At 43.7% G+C, this 10,987-nt stretch overlaps 1 protein-coding gene and 1 long non-coding RNA gene across 5 annotated transcripts in view; one reads left to right on the top strand and one right to left on the bottom strand.

Moving 5' to 3' along the window:
* LOC111727395 overlaps window positions 1–6,141 on the bottom strand; it is a 10,113-nt gene extending 3,972 nt beyond the window's left edge. The window contains exon 1 of the long non-coding RNA XR_002774956.1: window positions 5,970–6,141. This is a non-coding gene — a long non-coding RNA (uncharacterized LOC111727395). The remainder of the gene's footprint in view (window positions 1–5,969) is intronic.
* The window catches only part of MICAL3 (microtubule associated monooxygenase, calponin and LIM domain containing 3), a 201,239-nt gene that overhangs the window by 18,931 nt on the left and 171,321 nt on the right, over window positions 1–10,987 (top strand). The gene's annotated exons all lie outside the window — the stretch shown is intronic.

Consider the following 10,987-nt stretch of genomic DNA (forward strand, 5'->3'; position numbering starts at 1 on the left):
GGCATGAGCCTCCATTCCCAGCTAATTTTTCTATGTTTAATAGAGACAGGGCTTTGCTCTTGCTCAGGCTCAGACTGGCCTTGAATTCCAGCAGTCCTTTTGCTTTGGGCTCCCAAAGTGCTAGGATTATGGGTGGAAGCCACTGCACCCAGCCTTTTTTTTTTTTTGAGACAGAGTCTCACTTACTCTTGGTAGAGTGCTGTGGAATCATAGCTCACAGCAACCTCAAACTCTTGGGCTCAAGAGATTCTCTTGCCTTAGCCCCTAGGGTAGCTGGGGCTACAGGTACCTGCCACAACACCCACCAGCCTATTATTTTTTTCTTTTTGAGACAGGGTCTTACTTTGCTGCCCAGACTGGAGTGAAGTGGCACTGTCATGATACACTGTAGCCTTGAACTCCTGTGCTCAAGTTATCCTCCTGGCTCAGCCTCCCAAGTAGCTGGGATTACAGGTGTTTGCCACCATGCCTGATTTTTCTTTCTTTCTCCTTTTTTTCCCGTGGAGATGGGGTTTTACTCTTTTGCTCAGGCTGCTCTCAAACTGGCCTCAAGTGATCCTCCCACCTCAGTCTTCCAAAGTGCTGGGATTACAGGTGTGAGCAATTGCATTCAGCCATTTTGTGCATGTGTGTGTGTTTGTATGTTTAAAATATATCCACCAGTATAGCTTCATAGTACTCAGAGAGTAAGAAGAGACTTCAGACAGAGAAGATAAGCCTGATGTTTGGGTGTGTGCTGGGCCAGGAGATGCTGGAGGGATCTCCCAGCTCCCTTAAGCTGGGATTTTTGCAAAAGTCACTGGATGCAGCAGGGATTTCCTATCATACACTCTTAAGTAAAAAGACTCAACACTTCTATTCTCTTTCTCAGCACTTACCGAGTACCTACTATGTGCCAGGTGTCTTGTTACTTACGGGAATATAGTGGCACATAAGACATGGTTATTGACCTCAGGTTTTTTTTTTTTTTCCTTTTTGAAACAGCTTTATTATATAATTCACATACCATTCATTCATTTAAAGTGTACAGTTAGTGGTTTTTAGTATACTAAGAGTTGCACAACTCTCCATTTTAGAATGTTTTTATTATGCCAAAAAAGAAACCCTGTACTCAACAGCAGTCACTCCTTTTTCTCCCCAGCCCTAGGCGACTACTCATTTACTTCCCATTTCTGTAGATTTGTTCTCCTGGACATTTCAGATAAATAGAATCATACAATATTTGCCCTTTTGTAACTGGTTTCTTTCACTTGCTGTGATTTTTGTTCAAGATTCATCTATGTGTTAGAATTTCATTCCTTTTATGACTGAGTAATATTCTACTTTAAGGATCTACTACATTGTCTTCATCCATTCAGCAATTGATAGACATTTGGGTTGTTTTTACTTCTTGACTATTTAGAATAATGTTGCTGTGAACATTTATGTGCATGATTCTGTGTAGATGTATGTTTGTATTTCTCTTGCGTGTACACCTAGGCTGACATTGCTGGGTCATGTGGTAACTGTTTAACATTGTGAGATGCTATCAAACTGTTTCCCAGAGTTGCTGCATTATTTTACATTCCTACTAGCAGTGTAGAAGGGCTCCATTTTCTCCACATCCTCACCAACACTTGTTATTATCTGTTCTTATTACAGTCATCCTAGTGGTTATGAAGTGGTATCTCACTTGTGGGTTTGATGTTTTGATTTGCGTTTTCCTAATGGTTAAGGATGTTGAGCATCTTCAGGTATTCAGCCATTTGTATATCTTTTTTAGAGAAATATCTATTAAAATCTTTTGATCATTTAAAAAAATTGGGTTTATTATTGAATTGTGAGTGTTCTCTATATATTCTGGATACAAATTTCTTACCAGATAATTGATTTGTATGGGTCTGTGAGTTGTCTTTACACTCTCCGAATGGTGTCCTGGATGATTTTGAATTTGCAGCATACAGGCTTTTAATTTGCTGGAGTCTGTTCTTGAGTAAACCTAGATTTACATCAGATTTCTCCCCACCCCCCATTTCTGTATTTCAGGTTTTCTGTTTTATTTAACTAATTTCTAGAGCTAGTCTGTAGCAGTCTCAGTCTTCCATACTCAGAACTTCTTATGTTTGGTGACTGTTTCAGCTTTTGGAAACTGAATATCTTGTGAAAGCAGGAGACTAAGTCACAAAACTCTTTAAAATATTTTACTTATTTTGCCACTGATTTATTTATTTATTTATTTTTGAGACAGAGTCTCACTATGTTGCCCTCCTCGGTAGAATGCCATGACATCACAGCTCACAGAAGCCTCCAACTCTTGGGCTTAAGCGATTCTCTTGCCTCAGCCTCCCAAGTAGCTGGGACTACAGGCGCCCACCACAACACCCAGCTATTTTTTTTTGTAGTTGTCATTGTTGTTTTGCAGGTCCAGGCTGGGTATGAACCCACAGCCCTGGTATATGTGGCCGGCGCCCTAACCACTAAGTTATGAGTGCTGAGCCTTTGCTACTGATTTAAAGAAAAAAAAAAAAAAAAGGCCAGGTGTGGTGGCTCATGCCTGTAATCCCAGCACTCTGGGAGGCTGAGGTGATAGGATTGCTTGAGGCCAGGCATTGGAAACCAACATTGAAAACCTCATCTCTATAAAAAATATTTTAAAAAATTAGCTAGGCATAGTGGCAAGCATCTGTAATCCCAGTTACTTGGGAGGCTTAAACAGGAGGATAACTTGAGCCTAGCCTAGGAGTTGGGGACTTTAGTAAGCTATGCTGGTCCCATGGCATACTGGGTGACAGAGCAAGACACCGTCTCAAAAACAAAAATAACCTGTAAACCAATTACTATTTGAACAGGTTGATTGGGGGCCCGTCTTCTGGGACTAGCTGGAGGTTAGATACAAGTGTATAGAGGTGGTATTTAAGCATGGGCCAGGAACATGGGGTGGCGGTGTTTCCCATTATAATCTAACTCCCTTGTATTATCTAACGAGAGTTTGAGTTTTATTTACTCTAGTATAAAACATGGAATTTAATAACAAGAAGTGAATCTGGGCTATGTGGCTGAGTTACCAGAATGAAAAACTTTAACTACCTCCTACCCGGATCCCTACAACATATTTTTAGCTGTTCACCTTCTCTGCATGTTGTTCAGACAAGATTAAAAAGAAATAAAACATATAACTTAACTAATAACGTTTTGTTGACTGTCTTAGTGCTACGTCTTTGAGCCATATAGCAATTCTTTTTTTTTTTTTTTTTAAGATAGAGACTTACCATGTTACCCTTGGTAGAGTACTGTCACGTCACAGCTCACAGCAACCTCAAACTCTTGGGCTTAAGTGATTCTCTTGCCTCAGCCTCCCAAGTAGCTGGGACTACAGGCACCTGCCACAACTCCTGGCTAGTTTTGTGTTGCAGTTGTCATTGTTGTTTAGCTGGCCTGGGCTGGATTCGAACCTGCCAGCCTTGGTGTATATGGCCGGCACCCTACCCGCTGAGCCACAGGCCCTGCCCATGCATAGCAATTCTGTGTCCCACAGTTGGGAGAGTAAGCTCAGGAGGGTGTTTGGGATGGTCTGCTTTTCTGGGGTGGTGTAGCTCACTTCCAGGTGGGACTGCTGAGTTCTCTCCTTGGGGACATACTTAGGATGACTTGCACATGTGCTGTTTCAGAGCCTTGTTTGTTCTGTATCCTTTTTAGCTCTGTTTATCAGGTATTTCCATTTCTAAATTGGGGTAAGTGAAGGTATTGTATTTTTTCTATGTATGGAATCTGAGTGAGTATAAATTGTGTAGCTGGGGACTGAGAGTCAGGTGTGAAAATAAAAACATGGAATGGAAAGGAAAACTGGGTAAGGAACAGTGGAGAATCTGACAAGTTTTATCTTTCCAAGCACAGGAAAGTCATGGGAATTTATTAGATAGAAAGTGGATCTAGCACAGTATAAGAAAATATTTTAAATTTCCAGGGCTCGGCCCCCATAGCTAAGTGGTTAGGGTGCCGGCCACATGCAGTGAGGCTGGTGGGTTTGAACCAGTCCCAGGCCTGCTAAACAAACAAACAAAATAGCCGGGTGTTGTAGCAGGCTCCTGTAGTCCCAGCTACTAGGGAGGCTGAGGCAAGAGAATCGCTTGAGCCCAGGAGTTTGAGGTTGCTGTGAGCTATGAATTTGTAGCACTCTACCGAGGATGACAAAATGAGACTGTCTCAGTAAAAAAAAAAAAAAATTCCAGGTTTATTCATTGTTAGACATAAGCCATCAAAATCCTTGAATGACTTTCCAATGAGTATAATTTTGAACTGAAGCACATTCCTATTCCCATTTTGAATGGAGCTGCCTCTGATCCAGTAGACATCGGTTCTCAACTTGTATGTTGTGACCCACAGGAACTGTATTAAAGGGTGGTGGCATTAGGAAGGTTGAGAACCACTGCAGTAGAGGATCGTGGGTGATAGTGGCTTTTTGGATTGTTTTGGCCTTTTTTTCTGCAGAACTTAGAATCATTTCCTTATGGTTTTGTGATATCAAGGCCAGCCTGAAACTGACAATTCTTTCAAAGAAGTTACTCTTGAATTGTTTTGGGACCTGTGCTACTCTGGCTCTGTGATGTTCTTGGGAGACACGTTTCTATGTTTAAAGGTGGATGTGATGTGGTTCAGTGTGGCGGCTCCACAGTCAGGCTGCTGGAGTTCAGCTCCATCTTCTTCTATCCCTTAGGAATTAGATGACCTTGAATAAGTGACCAGATTTCTGTTTCTTCATCTGTACAATGTGGATAATAACACCTATCTCACAAGGTTATTGTGAGGATTAAATGCAGTCTTGTAAGTAAGTTCAAAAGAACAGCATGCAAAATAGTGCCTGTCATGGTAGTAAATACACGTTAAGTGTTAGGTGCTACTCCTACTGTTGTGAAATAAAATATTAATTTGGACACAGCTCTTGTTAATGAAGTGAATAATCAGTTTGGGCAGCAGTATTTTTTATAAGGCCTGAGGTTTGGAAATAACAGCAATATTGATAATTCCCCTTCATCGAGTGCCTTCTATGTGTTGGGGCCTGTGACTTGGGTGCTACCATGAATTGTCTCATTGAATTTTCACAGCTCTCATGCACGGCCTGCTTTGTCAGCACTACTGAGGTATGTGTCAGACAGCTGCTTGCTTGTAGAGCTGGTCTTCTCACACACCTCTCAGGGCTGGGCATTCCTCTGTGCTACCTGGTCACTTTGTCTGTTCACCTTGGGAGTCACTGTGACAAGAAAGTTGATCTTTGCCCTGAACCTGTACTTTTGGCTACTCACATAAACCAAGGCCCAGAGGGAGGTAAAATTTCCGACCTTAAACCTTTTTCTGAGTGAGTTTAGTCTTTTCTATTGTCATAATTAGGAAGAGGACTTGCTCGGGGAGGGGACTTGTCCTTTAGCAGGGGCCCACGATCACCTGTTTCTAAGATCCTCTTTGCATGCCCAGGCAGATACCTGCTCTTGTGTGGCCCCCAAACCCCCCAGGATGGGGATGTGGCTGGAAGGGGTGGTTCATGGCTGTTAGTGGCACCTCCTGCCTCGCCCTCCACTATCAGGATGTAGGCTATGTCTCACTCCATCTGTGCCTCACACTGTGAGTGCAGGGTCTAGGACCATCCCTTGGGAAGGAACATGTGTTCATTTGTGTATTCTATACACCCTTATCAAATATATGATTTACAAAAATCTTCTCCCGTTTGACCGGTCCTCTTCACTTTGCTGATGGTGCCCTTTGAAACACAACATTCCCTCTTGCCACTCCTCCCTCCCCTTTCCACCCCACCCCACCCCCGCCTGTTTTCCCATATGGTAAGGCTTGGCAAGCACTGGGATGCCTCAAGATGTGAGCCAAGAGGGTGGCAGCAACCCTTCCACCCCATGCACAGGCTTCCCTTCTCTTTTTTACTCCCACCCAGTCAATTAAGGTGGGGCAACTCACCCCACAGAAGAATAAGAGTAAAGACTCACAGTAAGTAGGCTTGCGGTCATAGTGGAGCTCTGCCTCGAAGAACTGGGGACTGTAGAGCATGGCCAAGTGCCTGGTGCATGATATGGGCAGCCCAGGTGAGCATGAACACTGCAGACATGGCACGCCTGGCACACACGGGGGCCTGACAGCAGGTCTGTGTGGCAATGTGTGGGCTGCTGGGCTTTGGGGACTGTTAGTGCCAAAGACTACATACACAGACGGGTCAGGTTACAGTTGCTGTGGGAACTGTGACCTTTGAATTTCCTGGCTTATGCCTGGAATTTTAGTTGCATAATACTACAGCAACTTAGATTTTTTCCCTCTTGTCTCCCTCTTCCTTGGTATTTAATTTTTTATCCCAGTGAATGAGATCTATAGCTTTCTGCCCTCCTCTTTTGTGGCAGATAGTCTCGCTGGCTTCCCCTCTCAGCTTCCCCAAAGGGTGCCCACTAAGAGACCAGCCCGGGGCCCTGGCCTTTGGCAGTTTTCCTTTTGTATCCAAGCAAGGCCTGGAGGAGGGGGTGGGCTGCCCTGGAGAGGGACTGCTGTATGTTTTAGGGTGGGCTGAACTGTTCTGTTCTGAGCTCTCCCATTGCTCCTTGCTGTTTCTGCTTGTGTATCTCTGTTTATACTGTTCTTCATGCCTGGAGCACCCTCCCCAGGTGGCTTACTTAGCTGAATTCTCCCCAGATTTAAGTTTTCCCTCTGTAGGTAACCTGTTGTCACCACTTTACCCTGGAATTATTTCCCCTCCAATGAACTGCATGACATCAACATTTCATTTGGCATTTAATCAGAAATGCCTTAGGATGTATATTTTCTGTCTTTTTTTTTGAGACAGAGTTTCCCTCAGTTGCCCTGGGATAGAGTGCCATGGCATCATAACTCATAGCAACCTTAAACTCTTGGGCTCAAGTGAGTCTCTTGCCTCAGCCTCCTGAGTAGCTGGGACTACAGGCGCCTACCACAGTGCCAGCTAGGAGAAATGCAGAGTTTAGAATCTTTCTTTGCTAAGGCCTCTTAGGCAAGTCAGTTATGTGTGCTTCTCCTGTCTTAAAGAGGACTTAGTATCAACTTTCCCTATGTACTTGGAGATACTAAGACTTGCCTGTGAAAATGTTTCAGTAGAGAACCTGAAGGGCCTAGAGAACCTGAGGGGCCTATTTTTTTTAGAAATGGGGTCTTGCTCTTGCTCAAGCTGGTCTTGAACTCCTGATCTCAGACAATCTAACCTATCTTGGCCTATCAGATGCTAGGACTACAGGACACCATGCCTGGCCCAGGATGTATGTTTTCATGTCTCAAACTTTTTATTCTGGGAGGATGTAGGGAGGGATAGTCTGTTATCTTTTTCTACAAACCGGATTATAAGATTCTTGAAAGCCAAGATTTTAAGTCATTGCCTTGCTTATTAAATAGTTACTGGTTTATATTTGATTTGATGAATTGAGTATGTTTTCTTTTTTCTTATTTGTCTAGTCTTTCATCAGCGATGAGTATATATTTTCTTAGTGTCTGCCTTGAGGAAGGCATTGGGCTTGGGAGCTATAAAGGCCTTTGGGGACTAGACGGCCTACACATCCATTCTTTCCTGGGGCCCGGGCTGCCTTCTGCCCCTGCAGCAAGCTCTCCCTTCTACTAGGTACCATCCTTTGGTACCGTCCTTTGGCAAAATACTACTTTCTATCCACCTAAGCTGAGGGATTCCTTCAGACAGTTTCTCTTTTCTGCTGTTCTTTTTGTCACAGTACATACGTAGGAACTTATTTGTCTGTGTATGCATTGACATTTTTATACAAATGGCTGTGTCCATCACTGTGCTTCTATTTCCAGAGCTCCAGAGACATGGGAGTTTCGTGCACATTTAATTAATTTATTTATTTGAGACAGAGTCTCACTTTGCCACCCTTGGTAGAGTGTGGTGGCATCATAGCTCATAGCAACCTCAAACTCTTGGGGCTTAAGGGATTCTCTTGCCTCAGTCTCCCAAGTAGCTGGGACCACAGGTGCCTGCCACAATGCCTGGCTATTTTTTTAGAGATGGTGTCTTGCTCTGGCTTAGGCTGGTCTTGAGCTCATGAGCTCAGGCAGTGCACCTGCCTTGGCCTTGCAGAGTGCTAGGATTACAGGCATGAGCCACTGCGCCTGGCCTTGTGCACATTTTATGCTCAGACCCAACACAATCCCTGGTACCTGGTAGACTCACAGTATCAGGGATGTCCAGCCTGTAGCCTGTGGGCCACATACCAATTATTTGAGGACTGTTTTGCTTATCTGTGATGTCAGATATAATGAAAAGTACGCACAGAGTTTTTTTTGCTCTTCAGGTTTTGTTAGTGTTCATGTTTTTAATGTGTGGGCCAAGATGACTCTTCTTCCAGTGTGTAGCAGAGAGAAAAGAAGGTTGGCTACCCCTGTGAGTAGATGGTAAATGAATGAGTGTTCTTGTAGAAACATATGTACTTTTCTCTACGGGACGAGAAAGAGACATGAAATGACTAGTGATTTATCCTGTGCAGGTCATGCTGCTGTGGTTGGTCTGGAACAGACAGGCTCTGTGGAACCACCTGGCATCCCTCCTCAGATAAACATTGGCACTCCTTTGATCTAGGCAAAATGCATGTGTTTTTTTCTTTCCTTCTTTCTTGCCTTCTTTATTCCCTTTTTGGCTTATATTAGAAATGATTTAAGGCATCCTAGGCTCTTGATCTGAGAGGACGGTGAAGCAGGACTATTACTCTAGTCTGTGGAATTCTAGACACTAATTTTGGGACTTTTGGTATAGTCATTTTTTCCCTAAACTCTCAGAATCATTTTTGAGAAGATGTTTTGTTTTTGGCCAGAACAGCTAGGAGAAATGCAGGGTTTAGAATCTTTCTTTGCTAAGGCCTCTTAGGCAAGTCAGTTATGTGTGCTTCTCTTGTCTTTTAAAGAGGACTTAGTATCAACTTTCCCTATGTACTTGGGGATACTAAGACTTGCCTGTGAAAATGTTTCAGTAGAGAACCTGAAGGGCCTAGTGAAGTCATCTACAAAAGCACAGGGAGCTCGTCAGAGAAGAAAGAGGTGCTCTGGGAAGTCGGCGTATAATAATTAATCAGACCTTCCTTTGGTTGGTCCACTTCTCTGCCCTAGGTTTGCCTTTGGCTGCTGCTTGGCCTGCCAGAATTAGCATACGGAAAGTAACTGGGCCATCACTCCCAGTCCTCCTGGCACATTGGCACGGGCTGAGCCACTGTTTGCAGTGAGGAGTCGCAGGCAACAGGGGCAGCAACAGTCTCTCTGAGTGAGCACGCTGTCACAGGTGTCGCAGGGTCCCTCTGGGGGCTCTCACCACTGCCCCTTCTTTGGGCATGCATGGCATTTTTAGCTACCCTTGACAACCACTTTTCTCCTTCGCTGGCCCCCAGGTGGGTTCTAAATCTTTCAATCTGTCCCTGAGTGAACAGTTAACCAGCTGTGGAGCCCACACTTGGGGAAGGTCTTCCTTCTCCACTCTAGGTCCTATTGGTTGGAGACCCCTTTGGGAGTCAGATAAATAAGTCTCATCTCTGCAGTCAGATGTATGTCCATTTTATTATAGTGGCAGGTCATCTTATGTACTTTTAAGTTTTAGTTTTCACTGAATTTTAGATTTAAACATCCAAATTCAGGAACTCAATTTTGGTAATCTCCTCCTTATCGCCTATTTGTCTTTGTTCCATCCCCTGATGTCTGACATATTCCTGGCATGTAATATGTGTAATAGGTGCTTTAAACAGTCCTGAAATTGGTTCAAGTCTTTCCAAACCATATAAATTAGCAGGACATAAGAAAATGTAGAAAACATTTTATTTGTTGTATCTTCCTTGTTCCTCTTTCTCTTGTCCTCTCAGCATCCCACCCGTTAACAGACAGTGTTTCCTAAACTGTGGCCCCTGAGCGATTAAAATGTCCTCTGGAGAAAATTAAAGAATCTTCTTAATAATATAAATGATTGAGGGTTTTTTTTGCAGTTTTGGCTGGGCTTGAACTCACCACCCCACTATATGGGGCCGGCACCCTTCTCCTTGAGCCACAGGTGCTGCCCCTATAAATGATGGAACTTTATAGATTTTTGTAGTGTGTAGGGGAGGAGAATTTTGTTTATAAAACTTTAAAAACCAGGGGCCGGGCTCAGTGGCTCATGCCTGTACTCCTAGCACTTGGGAGGCTGAGGTGGGTAGATTGCTCATGGGTTTCAGACCAGTCTGAGCCAGAGTGAGACCCCATCTCAAAAAATAGCAGGGTGTTGTGGCAGTCGCCTATAGTCCCAGCTACTTGGAAGGCTGAGGCAAGAGAATTGCTTAAGCCCAAAATTTTGAAGTTGCTATGAGCTATGACAACACAGCACTCTATTGAAGGTGACAAAGTGAGACTCTGTCTCAAAGAAGAAAAAAAACTTTAAAAACCCGATCCTTTTCTGCAACAGTTAATTTACCTGTGTGGCCATTTATTTGTGAGTAAAAAATATAAATTTATCTAAAATGTTGAATTCATAGTTTTTGATCACTAGGAATTTTTAAAATTTGTCATCCCATACAAAGTTTAGATTACTAAATGCACCTAACACTTCTTGTGCTCCTTTAGTATTCTTTTCATTAATTTTTTGTTTAAAACTGTTTTGGTAGTCAAATGTGTTTGAGGAGGCCGGATGTGGTGATTCATGCCTGTAATCCCAGCACTCTCGTTGGCTGAGACAGGTGGATTGCCTGAGCTCACGAGTTCGAGACCAGCCTGAGCTGGAGCGAGAACCCCCGTATCTAAACAACAGCGGGGCGTTGTGGCAGGTGCCTGTAGTCCCAGCTACTTGGGAGGCTGAGCCTAGAGGATCACTTGAGCCCAGGAATCTGAAGTTGCTGTGAACTCTGACACCATGGCTCTCTACCAGGGAGATAACAAAGTGAGACTCTATGTCAAAAAAAAAAAAAAAATGTGTTTGAGGAATCAGCTGGCCTGAGGGGTGGAGCTAGTTTCACCATTAAGACTGCTTTGTGGG

The sequence above is a fragment of the Otolemur garnettii genome, unplaced genomic scaffold, assembly GCF_000181295.1.
Source record: "Otolemur garnettii isolate 467f Iridium unplaced genomic scaffold, OtoGar3 scaffold00104, whole genome shotgun sequence".
NCBI lineage: Eukaryota > Metazoa > Chordata > Mammalia > Primates > Galagidae > Otolemur > Otolemur garnettii.